At 40.4% G+C, this 24,561-nt stretch overlaps 1 protein-coding gene across 9 annotated transcripts in view; it reads right to left on the bottom strand.

Annotated features, from left to right (window-relative positions):
* EPB41L2 (erythrocyte membrane protein band 4.1 like 2) overlaps window positions 1-8,254 on the bottom strand; it is a 103,855-nt gene extending 95,601 nt beyond the window's left edge. For all 9 annotated transcript variants that reach the window (XM_032184416.1, XM_032184423.1, XM_032184421.1 and 6 more), the window contains exons 1-2: window positions 8,201-8,254; window positions 5,133-5,214 (exon numbers count right to left, since the gene is read on the bottom strand). The gene's annotated coding sequence lies outside the window, so the exon portion shown is untranslated. The remainder of the gene's footprint in view (window positions 1-5,132; window positions 5,215-8,200) is intronic.
* Between the last annotated feature and the right edge of the window lie 16,307 nt (window positions 8,255-24,561).

A 24,561-nucleotide genomic window follows, 5' to 3' on the forward strand; every position in this document is an offset into this window, starting at 1 on the left:
ATGAGGACATCAATATGTTTCTCAGTACTGCCTTAAACCATCTTGTGATGGTTAAAACAAAGCATTTTGCCTATTATAAAAATTGGAATAACTTCTTCATATACTGTGCAGTGACACACGAATACTTGAGCCCTGCTCCAACTTTTATCATTCCTCAAAATACTGCAACTCCAGCTTTCAAGTGATACCTCATCAAAAGCACAGTCTAATATTGAAAGAATACAGTCAGAGCAAGGAATTGACCTCCAACATGAGCATGCAAAGTATTAAAAAAGTCTGTATAAAGCCTCCTATTTATCTTCTATAAAAAGTTTTTAAATCAACACTAACTTCACACCAACCAGACTACCTGTAAGTTCTTGAATACAAGCATCTCTTCTAATAACAAACCATGAAATATGCAATAATATACAATCCCTTAACCAAATTACTTTTGTTAGGTGCCTGTTCACTCTGAAATGCAAGTAATTTGTCTACCCTACATCTAGATGACAACTCTTTCCACTACAGTTTTTCCTCGAATGACCAACAACTTCCTGAAACCCTGAGCCCTGATATTTCTTGCAAAGTTTAAAAAAGTGAACCTCAAGAACAGCATCTGCTAGAAGCCAGTAGCCAAGAACAGCTCTAGCCATCACTTAACTCTACAATGCTGACTGCTCCAGATGAAGCTGTTTTTTTTTTTTTTGGTTGGTGTTTTTGTTTTTTAAAGAAAAAAAGTTGCATTGAATAAGATCTCCAAGAACGTGTACATTAGGCTCTTTTAATTTGACTTGCTATCATAACTATATGATCATTTTACCAACACATACCTACAGACATGCTTCCTGAGTTATCTGAAACAAAGCTTCAGTCAGGAAAAAAAAAAATAAAGATCAGCTGATAAGAAGACAGCATTCTTCCCCCTCAAAAAGCCTCTGCTTTTACCTTCTTTACATAACCAAAGGTCAGAATATATGCACAGAATACACACAAAACAGAACTCCATGATACATATGGAGACCAGAAGTAATGCACGCTCTGGCATCCTATTGTATCAGAGCTAGAATTGCACGAACTTTTTCTTCAGAAAGATTTGTTCCACATTTAATACCTAGTCTCTATTTGAGACTGAAGTTTTCTGTCAGGATAACTGAGCTTGCATGGTCTAAGGATGAAAGCAAAACGTGGGGTTATGTATCTCTTGCTATAAGAAGTGCATGGGTATACAGGAGTGCAGTGGTAAATACCTTTCTGGCTTCAGCCCCACCAGATCATCCAATTCAAGAAGCTGAAAGTTGTATCTGTTATATATGGCTGCTTAAAACTTGCTTAATTCAATACATCATATGCATACTCTCCCCAAGTCAGAGCACTGTGGTTTACTAACATGTTTCATTTTAAGATTTCATTTTGTATTTGGATGAAGTTTTTGAACATAAATCCATAACACTAAGTCATTTTACAGAGCATTTTTATGGAAAACACACCTTTTTTTCCAAGCATTTTCTCATCTACAACACAGGATTGAAGTGCTCCCAGGTTCACTTCTGTAGAGTTTCATTGTTGCTACAGTGCAAGAACAAAGTGCTGGTAATACTGTAAACTCCTCCCTACCCCCAATATTTTCTCACAAGTATTCAGTCTGTATTTTAAGTCATTATTCCATTCTGAAGTTATCCCATGGAAGTTAAATCATACAATGGCCACCGTTGGAAGAGACCTTAAAAATTATCTAACTTCAACCCCTCTGCTATAAGCTGGGATGCCACACACTAGATCAAGTTAGCCAAAGGTCAACATGAATAAATGCCATAAATAACATCTGAGTTTCTGGGATGGTACTACACTAAGATCAAACGTAACAAAAAATGTTTTAATATGGCTAGGTGTTTGTTTCACCTTTTCTCCTGAAAAGAATTACTAGGTGAAGACTGAGTATGGATTTCAGTCTCAGAAGTGTGCATCTTCCTTGAATTAAAAAAAGCGCCAATGTTTGAACAAATTTGGGGAAAAAAGTTAGAGTACATCATACTCATCAAAAAAAGTACATCATACTCAGGCATGAGGAAAGAAAAGTAACAGCAAACCATCAGTGTACAGTTCTTAAACACCTCCATAAACATTAGCTGCTTTCTGTAAAACACATCCTTAAGCAAAGAACAAATAGCATGAAAGTAAGTCCAACAGCTTTAGTTAATTAGCATGAGATCCACAAGAGGTTTAATACTATTTTTAATATTAAACACTTGCAATATCTTTGTTGCCTCAGCCTCCACAAAGATTATTCAAGGGCTGGAGCACCTCTCCTATGAGGAAAGGCTGAGGGAGGTGGGGTTGTTCAGCCCAGAGAAGAGGCTCTGGGAAGACCTTATAGAGGCCGTTCAGTGCCTAAAGGGGACCTACAAGAAACATGGGGAGGAACTTTGTCAGGGAGTGTGGACAAGGGTAATGGCTATGAAGTAGAAGAGAGTAGGTTTAGATTGGATGTTAGGAGGAAATTCTTCACTCAGAGGATGGTGAGGCACTGGCACAGGCTGCCCAGAGGAGCTGTGGGTGCCCCATCCCTGGAGGTGTTCAAGGCCAGGCTGGATGGGGCTTTGGGCAACCTGGTCTGGTGGGAGGTGTCCCTGCCCATGGCAGCGGGGTTGGAACTAGATGATCTGTAAGGGTCACTTCCAACCCAAACCATTCTATGATTCTGTGCTTATTTGTAAAAAAGGGAGTAGTAACATTGATACGTAGCAACCTCAGGCTTGACCTGAGCAGCTGCCTCTCACCATTATGTAGATAACCTCTTGTCAAAGATTACTGCAATACAGAAGCATTGACTAGAGAGGGGACAAAGCAGCCTTAACACCAAATGCTGCCTGAAATAAAAAGTTTATACTGAGACATTCTTTGTGGTTCCAACCCCACCCCCTCCAGACATGATTTGCTTCGGATTCATGGTCTGATAATGCAACATCCTACCAAAAAGAGTACTCAAAAAGCCATACAAGAAAAACAGTCAAGAAAATGAATAATATACAGGCTTACTATTTTGCCACACTTTCATTAGATTGATGGGAGAAGAGCAGCAGTTACAGTATTAACTTAGTACAGCTGCAAAAGGAAGTAACAGAACAGGGAATAAAAGTACAAAAAAGAGCTACTTTCAACAAAGAAAGAAAATTTTCATTTCCAAATAGGGTCTGCAAAGTAGAAAGTACTGTATTCAGAAATTGAAAAAGAACTTTCAGATCCTAAACTGAGATCTTCACACTGAAGTGGTCTTGTATTGTGTTTTTAATTTTTGCAGGATAAAGTCCATATATTCTAAAATATTTTATTAATATTGAGTAACAGAAAGCAATAAAAATGTCTGAACAAATGTGAACCCCAACTGTTCATATTTATAATCACTTTTGAATTTTGTTTTGATTTTCAGAAGTAGTATACATGCTGATTCAACAGTCAGAATTTAAAGCTCCGCCTATGATCCAATTCGAAAACTTGCAATAAGAATATATACTTTAAATCGCATATACGGGATAACAGAGCAATTCAAATTAGAAAAAGCTGTTCTAATCTTCCATTTTTCCATTGTGGTAAGAGATCACATCATGCATTTTAAATGTGCACTGAAGAATGTTATTAAAAATACAAAAACTATGTTCTTAAGATGTTGTAGTCAAATTCTTATCCAGGCCACTAAAAAGAATACCGCATTTACACTCTATACTTCTCAAGCCACAGAAACAGGATAGCAGTAATTTACAGTAAAATCTGGTGTTACATTTAGCTGTACAACACTACTAATTACAGGATAATTTCAACAATAAATATTTGGTTAAACTCTGCTTTGTCATCAGTGCAAGCAATTTAAGCTGAAACTGATCTTTCAGAGAGTCCAAGCTTCTCTTTTGGAGACTATTTTTATTTTCTGGTAACTGAACATCTTTTCCTACAGAACATTTCTCTAGAAATAGTGCTTTGCAAACAGAAAACCACACAGACAATGTTAGAAGTAAAAGAGAAGATTCAAACCTAGAGCAGCAAGGCAATTCATAGTTCCTTTCAAACTGTCCTTAGCTAACCCTATTTTACTATTCATTGCCAAAGTCTAACAATAATTGACTTTACTGAGCACATAGGCTGCATCACTTAATAACCGTTAGGCAAATCAAAGACAAGCTATATCACACCCTTCTTCTGAAAGCATCCAGGGAGGAAACAGACACAGAAGAGTATCAGCACCATGGTAGGTATTAGATCAAGTAAAACACTTGTGGTTAGGCTTCTGGACACTGTCCGAAGTCTGCAGTTTTACAAAGATCCTCCTGCAATGCACAAGGTCTCTGAAGAGCCAAGCTACTGTTAATGAAGGCACTACACCGATGAACAGCAGTGCTATCTTATCTCCACAGAAAAAAAATACAAAAACACACAAAGAAACCAACATTAAAAAATACTACCTGCTTCTGAGAACATTCAGAGACAGACAATCAGTATTCTATGGAAGAGGCCAACTTAACAGAGGTCAGGCCTTCAGAGCATCTCATACTCCAGCCCAGCCACCAACTCTCATGCCACCACCAAAGGAACTCATGAAATGCAGATCAAAAGGTAGGCATCTGAAACTATCCTTTACAAGATCTCAAAGATTACCTACAATCTAGTCATCTACTCTGATAAGAACGAGAACAGATCCAGACCCAGCTTTCCTCCAGAACTAGGAAAAAGCTGCTACACACAGAACATGCTTTTTGCCTCTCACTAGAGAAACAGTTTTTAGGTTAGTCTATAGTAATTAATCAATACCCTGTTGATACAGTGTTCACACAGCCTGTAAATCTTTACAAAGTTCTCAAGAAATGATGAACTCTAAGGTGGAAAGCAGTCATGAGTAAAATATTCACGCAGCAGTTTAGACATGTGATAATTAAGAAATTAAGGTTTGCTAAAAGTCAAAGTACTTACTGTATCATTAATATGTTCTTGTCTGTGAAATATTACAAAGTTGCCACATTTAACCATGTAAATTTATCACATTAACAGCAAAAACATTTATAAGAACTTGAAAAAGAACACAGAACATCTGCTATTTAGAAAATTCCTATAGTGAATTTTCTCATATTAAAAACAAAAGAAACTAAAAAGTTACAAGTTACCTTTAACTCCAATAAAAGCCTTGAAGACTGGCAAAATACGATCAACTATGACAACTGGATAACAGCCCAATATCTTCTTTACCTATAAGAGAATCTGGAATTAGATTTGTAGTCAAATTACACCAACCATCACCCCACTAACTGATTTAGAAAACCAGAAAAGTGAAGTTGTGCTTAAATGAGAAATAATTAAGATGTTAACATCCCTATAAATACTAAGAGGGTTAAAAACGGTAACTCAACTTGAACTCTCATTGTATCTGTTTTCAAAAGTGTGTGAGTGTGGCAGTTAATAATAAAGTCTAACTCTTGAAGTCAAGAAGAGACATCTTCCATCTAGAAAGATGGAAATAACCCCTTACAATGCAATTTGACTTCTTGTATAATCCAGGCTATAACACAATCACACATTCCCACATCCCCTTTTCTTGCTTCCATCCCCTTTTTGTGTCAGGCAATTGTGCAAGCATACAATGAGCAGTTTTCCAGTACAGCTTTTTCTGGGTTCATTCTGCTTGTAGTGAGGACAAAAACCCACCTTCCCCCTCCTCATCTACCCTCAACAACATAAGATCACTTCCAGAATGAAACCACCGTTTGAATTGGTACATCTTTCTCAGGAAGTATTTAACCTTACTTTTAAAATACCTAACAGTAGTGAATACACTATACACAACCTTTGATAACAGTTCTGCCCTACTGAAATCTAAAGCAATAAACGGAAATGTAGAAAACTTGTTCTCTCTTAATAGAGGAATACTGTATACTGTAGACATAACTGTAAGGAGCATAAGTTGTTTAGATTCTCTTTCTAGATAGTGAATCCTTTCATAGCCACTACTAGCTGTGTCTATCAGTCTTTTATTTTGTTCCCTCCCCTATTAACACTTGAATAAATCAATCTTCTGTACTGAGACATGCTTCCCAGTTCTTGCAACACTTTAAAATCTTTCCAATTTTTCTTACAATATCATCACATTGCAGAAGTTCGATGCCACAAGTGAATGCAGAATTCAAAAAGTAATCCCATAAGCACCAAATTCAGAGTAGAAAGATTATATTGTTTTGTCATATATCTTATATGCCATTTAAAAAAACTAGTTTGATTTTTTTAAAAGCAATGCCTTACAAAGAGCTTACACTTAAATGACTATCAGCAACAACCCACAAAACCACCTTTGAAAGTCTTCAAATGTTCCCAGAATGCTTTCCTGTTCTTCCCCATGACCTGTGCTCATCATCCTTAAAGGTATGACTCAGGAATGGGCCACATGAAAAATGCATGTTTTGTCTGTATCTACCACAATCACTAAATGATTCACATCATATTGAATACAGTAATACAATCATTCTCCAGGTTATCCAGGTTATCCCCCTGAATAAGAACAATTTAACTCCACAGTATTCTGAGCATCTGAGTTGGAAGGGATCCACAAGGATCGAGTCCAACTCCTGGATCCCAAAAGGACCACCCAAAAAATCCAATCACTTGTCCAAGAGCGTTGTCCAAATACTTCTTGAACTCTGTCAGGCTCAGTGCCGTGACCACTGCTGTAGGGAGCCTGTGCCAGTGCCTGACCACCCTCTCCATAGCTTGTCCCCAGGAAGACATCAACAGGTCAGACTGGCTACAAAGAGCCATATTTATTTGCACCTACTTTTAAAGCCACATCAAGAAGAAGTGGTAATAAAGTAGAAATTTCTTATGGATTAACTGCAGTTGCCGGAGACTTATGAAATTAGAGGTGGAACAAAATGTGTATTTCCAAAGAAATGAAGCCTCTAAGTCTATTCCATATCTTAAGTTTGCACTCCTCTTCAGTTCCAGCATGCATACACACAACACATACTTTTGAAAGTCTCGCCTAGACCTTTCTAAGTGAAGTTACTACAGCACAAACTCCTCTGCCACGGGTACAAGCTGTTGATGTAAACAGAGACCCACAGCCTCTGAGAACCAGGAAGGGAAGGTCTATTCTAGGCTCAAAAGGAATCAAACTCAGCAGAAAGCTGCAATTCAAGCAAGAGAAAGCAGCTCAGCTTCTCACCATAGAGGTTAACACCAGACAGAAAACAGCACGGTAAGCAGAAACAAACTTGTTGGAGAGGGGGAGAGCAGTGAGTGAAACAGAGCCCCTCAGCCGAGCGCCCTTCTGGGGCCATTCTGGAGTAACGGAGGACGGCACCACACAGCACCCGCTCTGCAACAGGCTGGCTTAAGGGCCGCGGCCATCTCCCATTCGAAACTTTAAAATATCACTCCAAAGAGAGCAACTTTAATAGTAAATAGTCAAAAAGTGAAGCAGCATTTTATCATTTCAGACCCTCCAGGTCTGGAAGTTTTTGAGAGCTTGCTGAAGGCTAGGCTTTGGAGGACTACGTGCTTGTAGCATGGTACTCACACTCTGGTTGGTAGCACACATGCTAGCAGGCAGGAAAACAAGGCAATAAAGCACTACGTGTCAATGAAAAAGCTATAAATTACACATTTTTAATTAAAAATGGGTCTCGGACAGCTTTATAAGCAGAAAGAGCATCCTAAGTGAGCTGTTTGCTCGCCGTCACTAATATCAAAGCGCCTCGCCCTGAATTTCCTCCCTTGCCGGCTGCTAACTGCTCCCTGCCAGTGCCCATTTCGGACCCCGCTGCTGGAACCCGCAACCACCCGGCTGACAGCCCCGCACACCGGCTCCTTCTCGGGGATCACCCACAAGCAGCCCCCAGCCCCCCCAGCCTCACAGCCCGACTCCCCGTGTCCCGGGGCAGGCGACCAGCACCCCGCAGCCCCCCACCTCCACCCCCACACTCCCGTCCCTAACCCCCCCCGCGCCCCTCCAGCCGGCCCCTGCGCGCAGAGGGGCGAGCCCTCGGGCGCACCCCCTCCCCGCCGCTCCGGACGCGCTTCCCCGGGGCCGCTGCCGCCCCCTGCCGTCCCCGCTGCTCCCCCGGTTCTGACAGCGCCCGGCCGGGCCGGGCCGGCGGCTCGGGGAGGGGCGGGGAGCGGGCAGCGCCCCCCTCCCGCCGCCCCCGCGCCTCACCGAGGCGCCCCCGCCCCGCGCAGCCGTTACCTGCCGGCCCAACGGCCGCCCAACGCTCGCGCTGCCGCGCAGAGACCCCCCCAGCCGCGGCCGGCGGCGCAGCCCGGGAGAAAACCCCGCGCGCCCCGCCCCCCGGCCAATCAGCGCCCGCGCCACGCCTCCCGCCACGCCTCGGCCGCGCCTACTCGCCGGAGGGGCCGCCCCGCACCCTGCGCCTTGCTTCTATTGGCTTCGGGGACCGTCAATCAAGGGAGATGCCCCGCCCAGCATCCCGCGCCCCATCCCAACGGCTGCAAGCCGCTGAGGGACGGGGCGGGGCGGGGCGGGGCGGGGCAGAGGCAGGGGCTGCCTCTGTGGTGCACAGGATAGATGCCCTGGTCTGGGGAGGGCCGGGCAGAAATACGAGCCATTTTCTGTGTCATCCCCATGGCATTTCTGGGGAAACTAGAATTAGATGGGAAGGGAAAGCAGGATCACGGCTAAGGCTGCCGAGTGTTCACAGAATCACAGAATCACAGAATGTCTAGGTTGGAAGAGACCTCAAGATCATCGAGTCCAACCTCTGACCTAACACTAACAGTCCCCACTAAACCATATCCCTAAGCTAAGTTGTTTTAAGGACTGCTAAGAACTCCCCATAACTCAACTTTATTGGAGATTTCTGTGTGGTGCTGTGCGCCGCATCGCCTGAATCATACTGTGCAAAGGGATTTGTCTTCACAATGACAGTTGTAGGATGCCAGGATCTCATTTAGAGTAGCTTACTGAAAATTAAGTCGATGGGCAATGTACCATAAAAATTCTGGGCATTTTGCAATGCTTAATATGGAGAAATCAATTAGACACCTAGGACTGATGAGCACCCTGTCTTTAACCTTGGTGCTTCAGAAGTAAAAGCAACCCCACAGCTCATGGGACTGCTATTAAAGGAAATTAATGTGAGCACACAGAGGAGCAGTGAGCCACTGATGATCAGAGAGGAAGCAGTATGGGGTGTCTGTGCTTCAGTCAGCGCTGTTCCACACACAGTGGAAGAGGTTAGGGACCGATAATTAAAGAGTGGATTATAATGCGTTTGCACAAGCAATGTGAATTCTGGCATTTACTAGGTGTGATGCTTGATGTTGTAATCTTCATATTTCATTATAGTGTACAATTGAAATAAAGCTAAATTCAGATTTTTCAATATCTCTGGGTCCACGCTCAGAAACAGAATTTGAAAAAGCCTTTGACTCTTTCAAAGAGGGGACGAAGCATAACTTTTCAAGAGAATCAGTCACTGTGGTTCTTTCTTTGATATGGCAGGTGCTGAAATTACCATAGCACCAGCTGGGTTAGGTTTGCACTCCTATAGGCTTTTTATATTCAGAATGGTCTCCAAAACTGTATATGTGATCTTCTCTAACCTGTTTCTGACATGCTTTAATATCTCTGAGCATGAAGGAATGACAGCAGAGTATGGTCCAGTTCCTCAAGAAAGTAACACGGCAGCTTCAGGTGCCGTCATAAAAACAGCAACTGCTACCTTTGGAGGCTTAATTTACAGATGCAATTGGAGGCTCTTGGTCTGTGCAGCCTTCTAAGGCTACCTGAGTTTCCATGATCCAGTTTGCTTTTTCTCGCTATTGCTAGCAATTGTTTGGCTGCCAGTGTTTAATGCCATTGGCCTGAGCAAGTTTAATTGGCACAGGACTAAAAACAGCTGTGCCTGCAACGATCTCATCTTCAGCAAGGTTCCCAGTGCTGCTAAAACTAATGGAAATGCCTGTAGTGAAATTCGCCCAGATTAGAAAATTCAGGAAGACTGTAAAAGAAACAGCTTCTGACTTGCCTCTTTTTGCTGCTTTCCTCAGACAGCCTCAGACACTGCTCCTGAGAAGCCCAGTCAGGAACACCCCCAGAGAGGTTTATGTACTCCGATGTTTATTCTCACGCTGGTTTTAGGCCGTTTGTTTCTGGAAAAATCTGCTGCCTTATAACAAACTTCCCTTCTTCTCTGGTGCATAAGTTTAGGAAAGTGAATAGCCTGGCAGCTTCATTGGTTTTAAAAACCATGTTGATTTTATTTAAAGCATAGAAAAAATTGAATACAATTTTCAGTGTCTGCTCTTTTATTATGGGATGTATATGGCCTAAGGAGTAGAGGATGTAGGCAATTTCATAAGCACAGTAATGAAACATCTGGGTGGTCAAATGTCATTCCATCTACGTGACAGGTGGTCATTTTCCTAGGCTGCTAACTTTTAGATGTATTGCTGCAGTTCTAGCACCAGAGAAATGTCAGTAATACCATCTTAAATATTCTCCACTACCCTCTCTCCACTCTTCTGAGTTTTTATCTAAATTTTGTGTAGGTGCTGCAGTGAAAAGAGCACTCTGTTGTTGCATTCAGTATGCAAAATTTCTTGGAAGTGCTGATACAACCAAAGCACCATTTAACAGAAATAAAGACGGCAGCAATACAGCTGAATGCAAACAGCAAATTCTGAACCTCACATTGGAGCTGCTGTTTGTACAGATGAGAGCTCTGTAGTAAAAAGGCTGTTTGCTCAACTCTTGCCAGCAGGCTTCTCAGCTTTACCTTCATGATATTAATTTAACTTCTCTTTTATAATGTTTGTCCTGCGAAGACTTCACATTAGCCTGGCGGCACAGCTATCAGCAGCATCTGTTACAAGGGAAAATAAATGAGGAAAAAATATTCATTTCCAATTATAAACTTTAAGATGTCAAAAGAAAACAAAACATAAGGAAAAATAGTCACGTTGCCTTAGTTGTATGTAGGGATTTCTCCATTTTAGAGATTTTGAAGAAGGAACAAATGAAAAAATATTCCAAGTAATGGCTGAAGCAAGTAAACATACTAGCAGTAAAATTGCATAATCTATTCCTAGGATGATCGTGTAACTACTGTTGATTTTTAATTATTTTAAATTTAATTATTCAGCACCACCATTATTCAGCGGTTTTAAATGAATAAAACTGAGTGATTACTGGTCCTGAAAAAGTGTATCACTCCTTGTTCCACTAAGTTTCCTTATAAATGGGAATAAGTTTCTAGAAGGCAGCTCTCTGGAGGGGAAATCTCTCTCTCGCCTTTTTTTAATCCAGAGGTCAGTTTTGTGGCATGTTTGCTGGCATTCAGAAAGGTTCCAAGGAACTGGAAAAGCGGGTGAAAATATCTTCCATGATTAATAGAAAACGTGCTACCACACACAAAATATGCTCTAGGAGAAGAAGTTTATTGTACTTCAAACTTTACTGTGATAAACCTGCATTCCTGATGAAGCCGCTCTTCATGGACAGACTTTTAGACCTATTGGCACAGGAGGGTTTGTGTGTGCAGCAACGCGAGGTGTGTGCAGTGTCTCAGGGTTACACAATCTCTGTGCGCTCACGAAGTGATGTGAAAGGCACGCGTCAGCATCACAGGAGTGGATGTTGCCACTGCGTTTGATTGCTGGTCACGGAATGTCACTTCCAAACGTGTGATTCTTGCTTTGCGTTTCTGGCAGTAGAACAGTGCAGTGGATTAACTCTGGCCTCAGATTTTGACACATCAGATAGAGCCCAAAACAAGAGACAGATTATATTGCTCTAGTGTGAAGGCATGACTTTTCTCACTCCCCAGCCGTGGTGCTGACAGGAGGGACAAATGCAATAATCCCACCCTGACAGTTCTTACATGATGATTGGAAACCGATAAATATAATTGAAGGGTTTTGAAGTGATTAAGATTCCAATCTTGCAGACACGACTGGTTAAAGGACTCACTGCTGCGAGTGCACCTTCTGAATTGCTAGGATTCTTTTTGGTTACTGCTACCCTGCCTTGAGGACTGTCCTCAAGTTAGGACATGTTGCCTCTGTCAAGGGAGACGTTGAATGTCAGACCCTACCATTAAGGAAAAAAAGCTTACTTTTATCTCTGGCACAGCATAAGGGACTCCGTGTCTTTTACTGCAGTAGAAATTGTTAGTTACGAGTGTTAAATGAAAAATAAAATAAAATAAAATAAAATAAAATAAAATAAAATAAAATAAAATAAAATAAAATAAAATAAAATAAAATAAAATAAAATAAAATAAAATAAAATAAAATAAAATAAAATAATAAAATAAAATGCCAGAAGATGAGCAACGTGTGATGCAAGCTAAATACAATTAATTTAAACCCTTTGCTCAACTGAATGTTGTCAGTGAAATTGGTACCCGTAGGTGATATTTGTCTTTTATCTCTAGACTTCCCATTTGTTTGATTCAGCAGTGTTGTTAAGTGTCAAAATCAACCCCACGACATGAATTCCCCCAAACGGTAAAAAAGCCAAGTAACAGTTCAAAGTGACTGCTGATGTGAAAAGCCTGTGTTCTCTTGATGTTGCTGCTTGGCATTGCTACAGACTGGGTAGTGAAGCGGATAACAAATATTGGCATGGGTAAGTGGCAAGTGTCGCTGAAGACCTAGATTTTGTTCTGCAAGCAAACATCCACAACACGCAGAAAGATCCAACCTGGCAGGCAAACCGGGCCTCGGGATCAGCTACGCCAAAAGAAATGTAGTTGAAACATTTTTGTGTGGTAATGAAGTAGAGGAGAAAAAAACCATTAAGAAAGAAAAGAATTATTTCACAGCTGAACCATTACAAACAAAGGGAACTCCAGAAAATAAATAAATAAATAAAATAATAAAAGCAAGGGATGTGTGTTTTTTGTAGTTCAGTAAAAATATTGCTGCCAATCTGGAGTTTCTATGGCAAAGCTGATAATTCTCAGTTCAAATACAATCTCTGTTAACACCTCACAGTTCTAAAATGTTTCTAATTGTACCTAATTTTTTAAGTACTTCTGAAAACTTCTGGACTCTGGCTGGAGAGAGCCTGTCTTCAGAACATGAAAAGCCGTGATAGATCCATTTGGCACATACACACTAGCTGCAGCTATTAGTTGTAAAGCCATAAAGTGAAAGGCATTTGGCATGAGTGAATGATCACTGCACAAAGAGGGCAAAACAGCCAGCTCGGTCCTACGCTGGAGAAGAAAGGAGCTGAACATAAAAGAGAGAGTTGGAAAAAATGCTGCCTGCTTGAGACTTCAATGTTCATGTGGAAAGGATTAGATGAAATGGATATATGTGCATTAACAATAATAATGTTCTGACTTCTATACGTCCCACAGCTATCTCATTAAGGTAACAGAAGGAAGCAGCCTCTGTGTTCTCTGTGCAGGGACGTGCATAGCTGCTATTGCCTCATCAGGAGATCTCTGTGTGCCTGTACGGCCTCTGATCTCCACTCCTGCTTTAAGAGTACTTTGCTGTAAAAGCGTGCAGACCATGCTAATCTGTTCTCCTCCTGAGGGTAAAGATTTTCTTGATTTGACTTTGCAATTTCAGAGCGAGTGAGAGAGCGCTCACTTTGCTGACAAAAGCTATGGATAATTATTACAACTGAAGGAAAATGTAATGCGGCTGATAAATGGTATCTTGGAAAAAATGTATGCTGGAAAGTCTGATTTTTTATTTATATTGGAGCCCCATGAGAGCTGTACCAAATAGGCTCAGAAATTGATGTCACCAGCGTAGTACCTATCATACCTATTCCTAAAATTGTCGAGTTAAAGAATCTGTGACCAAGCTGTGGGCAACCTTACCACTCAACTAAATTTGAAAAAAATGAGGCTAATTATAACTCAGTGTAAATCACCTCATAGGAATGGACTCCCCAGGAGTCTTTAAAGAAGTTCTTGTGATCCGCATCCTATGCTAGGAAGACAAAGAATGCTTTCAAAAGAGCGTAGTGCAACATGACATCACGCAAGGGCAGAAAGTGACGTTAATTGGATGAGTTGCATGTTAAACCCACAACTCTTCACAGGAGTCTTGGCCTTATTATTCCAACAAAGAAACAAATCAGAGTACACATATCAATATTTGTGCAGGAATAAAGCCAAGTCCCTGCAAGAGTTTTGAGTAGAATATTTCTTTACATTTCCTATTGCTTTCTAAAATGTTTTAAGTTTCTATAACTCACTGGCTTTATCTTCCTGCAAAGTTTACGAAACTTTCCAAAGAAGTTAAAAACAGTTCAAAATCCAATTCGATCCCTCTTTAAAAAAAAAAAGCAAACCAATCAAAGAAACAAAAAAAACACCACGTAAAAAAAAAAAAAAAAAAAAAAAAAGCAAACAGCAGTAGTACCTCTATGTTTCTTCTCCTCACAATTATAGTAAAGAAGGAAAAACACAAATTTGATACCTTACCCAGCTACTTACCTGTTTCCTGAGAGCTAAAGTTAAATATATATATACATATAATAATAATAATAAAAACTTTTTGCTTTCTCTCTGCTACTCTTCTTCAGGATGTGTGCTGAGGATCTTCTGCAGCAAGATTTCCCAAGCCACAGAGTATTTTGGTGTGGGTCACCTCCCATTTCATTTGTGGAACAAGCAGGGACAACCACATAACTGCTCCAATGGAAAAGTAACCGTAAGAAGATACTGAGTCACTCCTAACCATTGCAGCTGTGGTTCTGGCCTTCACTTGCACCGGGAGAACAGTGCATACAAGAGGCTGTTAAGATACATGTTTCTGTCCTGTTCCAAGTGCTTAGACAATATTCCCAACTTTTCTTTTCCTGGCTACTCCTCATAATATCTGGAAGCAAGGAGGCAGCATTATGCATCCTATCAATTATCTACAGACCATTAGAAAATTGCCTGCAGATCCCATCTTGGAGATTGCTACTACAGAAAACACTGCGAGGCTGTGTTTCTGTAGCTGTAGTGAGTCCACTTCACTTGGTCATGACATAGCACTTCTCCAATAGTTCAAGCTTATCGATATCTCACTCTATTGTGATAAAGATCCAGATATTTCTGGAAATATCCTTTTTTTTTTTTCCCTTTTTTTTTTCACTAGTATTAGTAGGGCAACCCGGCTCCTCCTGCATTGTAGTCCTCACGATGTGACAACTGTCCCACATTTGTGTAAGCTTTTCATAGGGCTAATTAATAGGGAGTGCATTTGTAGCAGATGACAAAGAAAATTCAGGTTGGAGTTTGTATGTGAAAATAATGTAAAGTTTCTTGATTAGCAAGATTTTTTGTTGTTGGTTTTTGTTGTCGGTTTTGTTTTGTTTTGTTTTCCATCAAAACATGCCACTGGAATCGCAGCATGTTCTGTGTATTTAGTGACACTTCATCACAACTAAGAGATTTTTTTTCTTCCAAGTTACTGCCTTTTTCTTGGTGCAGTCTCGGTGCTCCTCCCATAGTTTATGCACATATTTTTCTACAGTTCTGTGTGTTTCTGTAAGCACACACTTCCAGCATCTCTGAACTTTCTTCCCAGGATGTGTCCCAAGCGTTAGGGGTGAAGCAGTCAAGTGATTTAACACACACGGGTTCAGGTAGGGTGTGCCCAGAGGAGGGAACGCAGCCCACCCAAGTCTGAGCCTGTGAACGCCAAGTTAAGTCCATTTACTAGCAGGCTTTTTCCCTTTACCCCCCCAACAAAACATATAATCAAAAGGTGAAGAGTTCAGTTATGAAACAAACAGGACTCCTTTAAAAATATGTTGCTGGCTGTGGCCAAAGACAGGCCATGATGTCATTGGGTGGGAACTTCCCCTCGCTGCATGCAGGCAGCGCAGGAGGGATGCGGGGCTAGTCGTGAATAAATCCTGGGGGCCGTTTGAACATATTCTGGCTTTTTGTTAGAGCTAATTTGCAATATCACCCACTTACTGTTTTATATCTTTAACTCTTGTTCATCTGCCATAAATCGGGGCCCGCAAGATTTTCCATGCCTAGCCATGCTGCTCTTACACACAGACTGAAAGCTAATCTGATTTGCAAAGTTGTCAATCACAGCATCGATTAGGTGGTAAATAATGGTGCTAATGCAATCGTGAAATGGCAAGCAGCTTCTGCAATGTTTTCTTTGAATAGCTTGTTGGGTCCCATCTGTATTACAACCGCAGCGGATTCGGGGAACCCTGTTGTTGACAAGTTACCCTATAACTGGGTTTTAACATTTGTATTGATTGGCCCAGGGCTGCTAAGACCTCACAGTGCTGCAGACCTTTAGGTACATAGTTCATATTTTTTTGTCTGTTTGCAGAGCTAGAAGCTAGTTTTGCCCACAAGAGGTTTCCTGTGCAGCCAGCTAGCCCTAGACACCTTGATAGGAAACTCCCTGAGAAAAGGTCATGTGCACTATTGCCAGCAAAGGTGTCAGAAAAATGTATTTTAAAGAAAAAATTGTTACTTACATCAATGTCTCTAATTCTTGTTGTTCCACATAAGACACTAATTGTTGTAAAAGAAACAAAAGTCAAATCCTGGCTCCACTTCATCACTAAGAAACAACCTCTCTTGACACCACTGGGGCCTGAATTTTATATTTTTTTATTGAAAAATGGCCAAGCAGGACAAAGCATCCCCTTACTTGTGAGAGCTTAGATAAAAATAAGTTGAACAAGCAAATTAACCTTTTTTTTTTTTTTTTCCTGCTTCTATATGTGCATTTGTCTGTATCATTAAACTTTAATGCAGTGCTTTTTTTTGTTGTTGTTGTTTGTTTTGTTTTGTTCTGTTTTTTACCAAAAGAACAGGATTAATGATAGAAGCTTTATTGACCTGTGCTGAATTATATGCAGATATGTTTGAGAGACATCCTGTTATAACATACAACTCCTTTACATTTTGCTGTTCCCAGGAATAATGGAAAAAATATTCCATTTTTAAAGAGTTTGATTTTTCAATTTCACATATATGATTTTTTCTTTAAATTGTACTCAAGAATAAAAAGTGAATAACAAACAGCTTCACAATTGGCATTGCTTTTCAAAGAAATCTGTTACCATTTTTCAAGTACTGTATTCACAAAGGTCAATATACTCAACATGCACAGACTCATTGTTTGAACCTACAGAGTGCTGAGGGAAAAATGTGCATCACAGAGAGCTAATCTCTTCAACATCATCTATCTCAAGTGTTTGCCTCAGGTCATTCTTCGGTTTAAAAAAACCCTACCATGTATAGTCATGACCTTGCCGCAACATTTGTTATGTTTGTATCAAAAATAATGAATATCCGAATTTTCAGCAAAATTCAAATTTGCTTGACCTAAAGTCAAAGGCTTCACACTCTTCTTTTTTCAGTATAGACTATTCATTTTATTTCTTGAAAGGAAGAAATGACAACTAATATGAATACTGGGCCTGGTTATTCAGTTCCAAGTTCTTTAATGTAACACGTATTTATAGTGTTTAATTAGAATGGTTACTGTACTGATATTTTATCATGCTACTACCTTTGATTGTTATTGATAAGACTTTTAGCATTACTAAAGTTTTCTACAAGTGAAAGCATCCTTTGCTGTTAAAAACTGACGTGTCTAGTTGAGTCAGTAGTGGAAGATGTGGTTACCCTTTCTGCAGTTTTAGATGCACGTGAATTAGTCAGTGTTGTTAATCATCATGTGAGTTTAAACTTTCTGTATAAAATCAAAGGCCAGTAGTCACAAAACATGCTTTTTAACCTCTCTACTGTTTTCCCCAGAGTGTCAGGAACCACCTCTTGCACTGAAGGTCTGCCTCACACACGCAGCCCCATGCATCTGTTCAGGCTGTGCTTATGGCTGGGCAGAGTTCCTTGCCCTTTCCACAAGCACCGAGTCTCCTCACTTTGAACTGATTTAATGCATCTGTACAGCAGGGATGTACTAGGTACCGATTCCAGGGAGACCATGCGCACAATTCTCTGATCAGAGAAGGCCTACAGCAGCTTTTGAAAGAGAAGTGATAGCAACATCGGTGTCACTGGTAATGTCCTTTGGAGGCAGGCAGAGCAGCAGAGCCGCTGGCAGCTCCTTGCACAGATTCTCCCCACTACCGAGGGAGTAGGTGAGCCCACAGCGAGATACGGCTCTGTGGTGACTTCCTCTCGAATGCCCTCCTGGTCCCTAATCCACCAACCCTGCTAATCTGTGCTGGGGCTGCCCTGCATTATTGTGGATTAGCAAAGTTCTGCTATATCATATAGCATATTATGCACTGTTTGCACAGCCTATGGAATTTAATCCATCAGTCTGTAATCTCAAGTACTGGCAGCCTTATTTAGTACAGGTATAAAAAGCATAAGTATAAAAAATAATTATAAATAACTTTTGTCTACTTTAGAGTTCTAGACAGCATACTGCATGCATACCTTATTGCCAAGGTTTTTCACAAGCTTGCAGAGAAAGGCTAAATGCCTCATGGCACATTCATCTCTTGCCTTGTACCCTGGCAGTCCCTCACAGGGAGTTTGCCTGGATTCGCCTTTATCCCACATCCTTTTTCCAGTTCCTTGGCACCAACCTAGCAAGGTTAAGTATTCTCCCTCTCTGAACAAAACCAGTAAGGCTCTCTCCTACAGGAGGCTTGACAGTCTTTGTGTCTCTTCTCCTACAGACTTCAGTCTCCCTGTTTTTGTAAGGTCTACCAGTAATCTGGCAAGCGTGGCTCTGTTAACAAGTGGTCATGATTAGTTGAAAAGGAGGAGCAATTTACAGGACCCACTGAGTTCCTGTAATGTCATGGTTTGTTGGCTCTCCTCCCTACCTACCACCATGATATTGCCCATTCTCCTCCCGTTCTCCATGGTATACAGTCTCATGGACATAGCCACTATGGGAAAGCACCAATGCAAACGCAAAATCAGAGCTGCAGTCAGACCTAGGTGAGGCCAGCAGCACTGAACAATGTTCTCCAGCTCTTTAGGAAGGACTGGAGCCATGGAAGTGCAAGACCTGGGGAGGAGTGATCCACTCCGCCAGGGCCCAGACAGGGCACCCCATGTGAAACACTGCTCCTATTAAAACTTGTACCTCACTCAGGATCGCCTCTCCCACCTGCAGCCTCTGCTCGCTCACCTTTTCACAGTCTGATTTGCCAACACTGTATTTGATTCCCGCTCTCTGTCAGTGCTAAAACACGTGGCAGGTAGCAGGGACAAGGAGTAGGGAGGACTCTGAAGCCAGTGAGAAGGTGCAAGCCTGAGTCATAGGGAAGAGGAATTTATGTGACAGTGAACTACCAGTCCCTGCAGTACAGTCTTCAGCAGTAACACTAATTTCACTACTGACAAATTGCTGCAATTCCTATACAACAGGTTATTCACTTCTCTGGGTACTCAAGCGGCTTGCTATACTCTACGCACCATACTTCATATTCAGACTTAGAACCAAAAACAAGGCCTTTCTTTTCTGATATGGATGAACTTGTAATTTTCTTCTTTTTAAAAAACTAATTTACTTATTGATTACAGGTATCTGAAGTGCTGTAAATGAAGGCAGGATGCCACGTCACACAGATGGGTTGTGTGCTCTGTGAATATCTGGATTACTGCCATCAGGGTGCCTGGAGATTTTACCTACCCCTATCTCCTCCCCTTCCCACTCCATCAGTTGCTTGTTTTGTGGTGCACGACTGCCATGGGAAGCTGACTTTACAAATACAAAATAGATCCAGGACCACAACAAGTTTTAGTACTGGGATGATGCACCCGTGGAACCAAACACAGTAACACCTATTGAAGTTGATATGCTTGTTGAAGCATTTTTTTTCTGTTGACTTCAAGCAATCTTGGAGAGGCTTCTGTAATTTGTGACTCTAAATAAGTAGCCTATTGAATTTTGTACTGGATGCAGCATTTACTGGTATGTCTAAGCAAATATTCACCCAAACCAAACTATAAATTGTCTGTATGTATGACTGGGGTATATTCTAAGAAATCACATACTTCTTCAAGAGGCGTAGCAGGAACTCTCTTCACACAACACACACAGAATCTTTTGTGATATAAATGTGAACAGACTACGTATGTATCCTTGACATGTAAACTCAATAATCCAAACTTCCCTGAGGCAAGTTGCCTGTGTGTCTAAACAGTACACATCTGTTCTTTTCCACAATTTGTTTACATGTTCTTCAGTGCCATGTGCATGCACCATTCTCATTTTTAAGAAAATCCTGAACAGTTTGTTTATTTCTCATATCTAATTCACAAATGCATGCTGTAACAGTAGTATGTGCTGAGTGCTGGCTTCATACAATTTGCGACCCAGTGTTGTTTTTCAGTATACTAGTGTATATTAGGAATAACTCCATGAAGTCATTCAAGGTTAAAATCAAGCCTTCTGGCTTCAGGCTGACTGGGCAGCATCATGAAATACCACATTGCATGGTAATGTAACTAATGAATCTACAATGATACATGCTATAATGCAGAGTAAGTGATTTAGGATAAGAGAAAAAGCTTATTAAAATTAGCAATTCAATAGTGGCATACAAAAGATTAACCTATTTCTACTGAGCATAGTAAGAAGAATACACATTGAATTAAAAAGATGATTATTATTTTTAAAACGATGACTATAGGTGCAGTTTTCTGTTCTCAACTGTTAAACACCCTAATTTTACAAAAATGCTGAGCAAACATTGGTTCAGTAGTGCTGAAAAAATAATCCTAAATAAGTAAAGTCTATGAGGTCGACCATCTTTTCATTGTTAGTACAATGCTGTACAAATATTAGGACAATGAAGATGCTCATTTTACCCTAAGATTGAAGTAAAACGTTGCTGCTGTTTGAAAATTGCTGCTAGAATATCCCAGTTCTAAGAAGGAGCTTATGAACCTTTCTGCTGACTGTGATTTGGTGTTGTCGTTGCTGTTTGAAGTGTTCTACAATTAATAAGCCAGAGAGGCTGAAGTGGGTTGTTTGTTCTTCTACTGAAATGACAATTGGTGCTATCAAAACAAAACACTCACCATAGCACTTGTTTACATGTTTAGTCTGCTTGCTTATCATATTTGAGTGGTGATTAGTGCTGCCTCCGTCTCTTCTAACAGAGCCTTGATTGCCAGCCTGGAATGGAGCCTGCGTTGTGGCTTCTCAAAAAAGGCTTAAAAATAAAAGTATAATTCACAGAGAAACAAACATTTTTTTCTTTTTTTTTTTTTTCTTTTTTTTCCTCTTTTTTTTTTTTCTCTTTTTTTTTACCTCTCTCTCTCTTTTTTTTTTTTTTTTTTTTTTTTTTTTCCTATGTAGAAATTACAGAAATAAAACATATGAAAAAGTCTGTGATATTAGGAATGGGCACATTTGACATTCCATTTCTGTAAAACGTGTTGAACAGATTAGCAGTGCATTGTTCAGAAAGAAAACCAACTATTTTTAAGTTATAGTAACACCCCACAAAATATTCCAGTACGCAAATGGACATTACTATAGGAAAAAAGCTTCCACTGATGCATCTCTTGGAATAAGAAAATCTTAAATTTGGCAGAAAATTGATATGGAATTAAAAATCAAACACTAAGAAACTCATTAAGATAATTAGTCTGCTTCTTAGGCTCCCTTTTTCTTTGTTGAGTAACTCAGCTGTGCTCATCTCTCTCCTTTTTGTCATGATTACAAAGAAGCAAAAATATTTATTTAGATGTGTATATATATTATTGCATAAGCTGATCTCTGATAACTGTAAAAAATGTATTATTTCCTTTGGACAAAACCCTCTCTTCATTAGCACTGAATGGTATTTATCAGTCCTTTTCCTGTTTAGATAATTTGTTCAGTGTTGATATATTTTAAAACCCTCAATTGGTTGGAATAGTATCTGCTGCTTCCCATCAAAAGAGTGATGGCAGTAACTGTGGGTCTAAATCTCAAAGCACCACTCTGTAGACTTCCTAAGTGATTAGTACAGCGTATTATCGCTCCCCACCATCTGGCTATCTAACATGGAAACGATATTAAAGGAATCAGAAGACTTATACATGCCTCATCACTTTGGACATAGTGTTTCACAGCAAAAAAAAACAAAAACAAAAACAAAAAAACAAACATGGAAGCTTTGTTTGAAACAACAAGAGAGATGCTTAAACATAAAATAATTATTTCTATTTGCAAAGAAACTACATGCCTGTCCTCCTTCAGCTTAATTACTTGCAAGTATATACAGCCATACGTATGCATACCAAGATAATACAGCTTAGCACATACACGCAGGCAGCGTGTTTAACATGCTAGGAGTGAAATCTGTTTAAATTAAGAGTCTCGTTCTGTTTCTGATGTCACTACAATTAGTTGATGTGTTGGATGGATTTTGAGGCTTTGATTCATCTGTACTTTTAAGGTTTTGAAGTTAAATGCTTTGGATAAGGCTAAATTAAAGAATCACTACAAATTTCTGTGTTAAAGCCTTACAATCCAATACATAAAAACTCTTGTAATTCAGTGTACTGTATATCTTTGTGTATAAAAATATCCCTTTATAAGGAAGAACAAAAGATACGCTTCTCCACTCCAGGAACATTACATAGAATAAAGAGCCTCTGAAAACCTCCGAAGCACAGAATGCAAGCCTGTGCTGCCAGACAAAAGTGAAAGCCTATCCTGTTTTCTCTCTCCCCGATGTAGTTGCTGTGTCAGATGAGGGCATCAGGGCAGATTCAAAAGTCAGAAAGAAAAAAAAAAGGGAACCAGCACAGAGAGAGGATGGAGTGTGGGGAATTCAGTCCTAAGAACACCTAGGTTTTCCCTACGCAAGCCCAGCTTTAGGCTTCTGAATGTGTATGTTTTGCAGAAGTGCAAAATAAGGAGGCAATTAGAAATGGTATATCGCCTTCCATCCATTCATAGGTGTTGTGCTCCAGGGGATTGGGAGCCCCATATCCGCTGAGCAGGGAAGCAGAAAGAATGGAAGTATTTTCTCCTGTTTCCTTCTAGCTATTTAGGAAGTAATTTCTTTATTTCTTTTTCAAGTGTTTTATTTTTACCCTATAATGAAAAGCGAACAGTTTCTTGGCATTGTCAGAGAATTCTGAGCTAGTGAGCTTTCATCTGTGAGTTTGTCAGATGAGCTCAGTAGCTGTTAATGGGGGCACAGCAAACACTTTGCTGAGCAGCACAGGTAACAGAGTCTGGTTTGGTAAAGATCTGTGTCTTGCTCCTTAAACCTGCCTCCCTGCTGTGGTGGCCTCAGCCCTGCCCCCTGGGACACTGACCTCCATGGAGGGTGGAGGGGCACGGGCTGTGGCTAACCTGGGGAACAGAGCGGGGCTGACTTCTGTCTACCTTTCCCTCTGCTAAAGTTATTCTCCTTTCTTCTCTAGCCAACTGCGCTTTTTTTTTTTTTTTTTTTTTTTTTTTTTTTTTTTTTTTTTTCCCAAAGCCTGTAAGACGTTAATTGTCTTTAAGATCACTGTCCTCTTGCACATATGGCTGAAGTTGGTCACTGACTTCAAAAGCTAAAGGGCAATGGCTGACAGCACAGTCATGGGAGACTTAGAAAACTAGGCTATCAAACTGCTTCCAATGTGCTTTTTATATTTTGTGTGTTCTCAGCTCTTTTGACCTCAGAACATCCACAGTTCTCTGATGTAGTCCAGGGTAGACAAGGAATGTCATAAGTGAAAAACTAACAAGCACCATCTCCTTATCCGAAATGTCCACCTCTCTTTCTTCTCCATGTACCATGAGAAGAACGTGGCATTTTTCACATTGTGTATAAGCTACTTTACACGTGAAGGCTGTAGATTTTGGCAGCAAAGCCAGCTCCAGTCAAGTCGATTTGATCTGCTCTGTTTGACAGGCCTGCTCCTGATCTGATCAGATCTGCACTGTGCTTTGCATCTGCATCAGTTGTGGAACAGAGCTGTCTGGGGAATAAAGTTAGTGGCTCGCTAAAATGAGCAGGACTAAATAAATAGTAATAAATCAAACTATGTAAGGTATTGCTAATCCAAATTATTCCAATGTTCTCATTCTACTTTAGTGGCGCAGGGACAAATGTGCACAGCTGCAGTGGGGAAAGGAGCTAGGACAGGAGTCTTACACTGGGTCTGCTACCAATGGGAAAGTAATTTTTAGTTACCCCTGAAGTGTGAAATTCTGTCCTGATGGAAGATACTAGAAAGTTTGTCTTCTGCTGCCGAGAGGATAGAATTTCATCTTGTGCAGCCACAGGGCAAGGGCAAGAATCCAGGCCCTACCGACATCAGGAGTAAAATATCCAATGAATTCTGCATCTTGGCACTGACTGAACTCCAAAAGCTGTGACTCTGTGCTAGGGTAGCAGCAAAACCTGTGAAAAATTATCTGTGGGTAGTATCTCCCCTGCCATTACAAATTCCAGTCATAACTATGGAAAAAGGATTTTTAAAGAACCAAAAGACAAAATTAAAAATGCTCTGGACTTAATTGTCATGATCTTTTCAGAAATGAGTTAGGGTACAAACTACTGTTAATTTTACAGTGTCTACTTTTACATTCATAGGTTAGGCAACTTTATTATGCAAGTATTTAAACTTCCATGGTGATATTTTTTTTTAATCAGTGTCAGTT

The sequence above is a fragment of the Aythya fuligula genome, chromosome 3 (genome assembly GCF_009819795.1).
Source record: "Aythya fuligula isolate bAytFul2 chromosome 3, bAytFul2.pri, whole genome shotgun sequence".
Taxonomy (NCBI): domain Eukaryota; kingdom Metazoa; phylum Chordata; class Aves; order Anseriformes; family Anatidae; genus Aythya; species Aythya fuligula.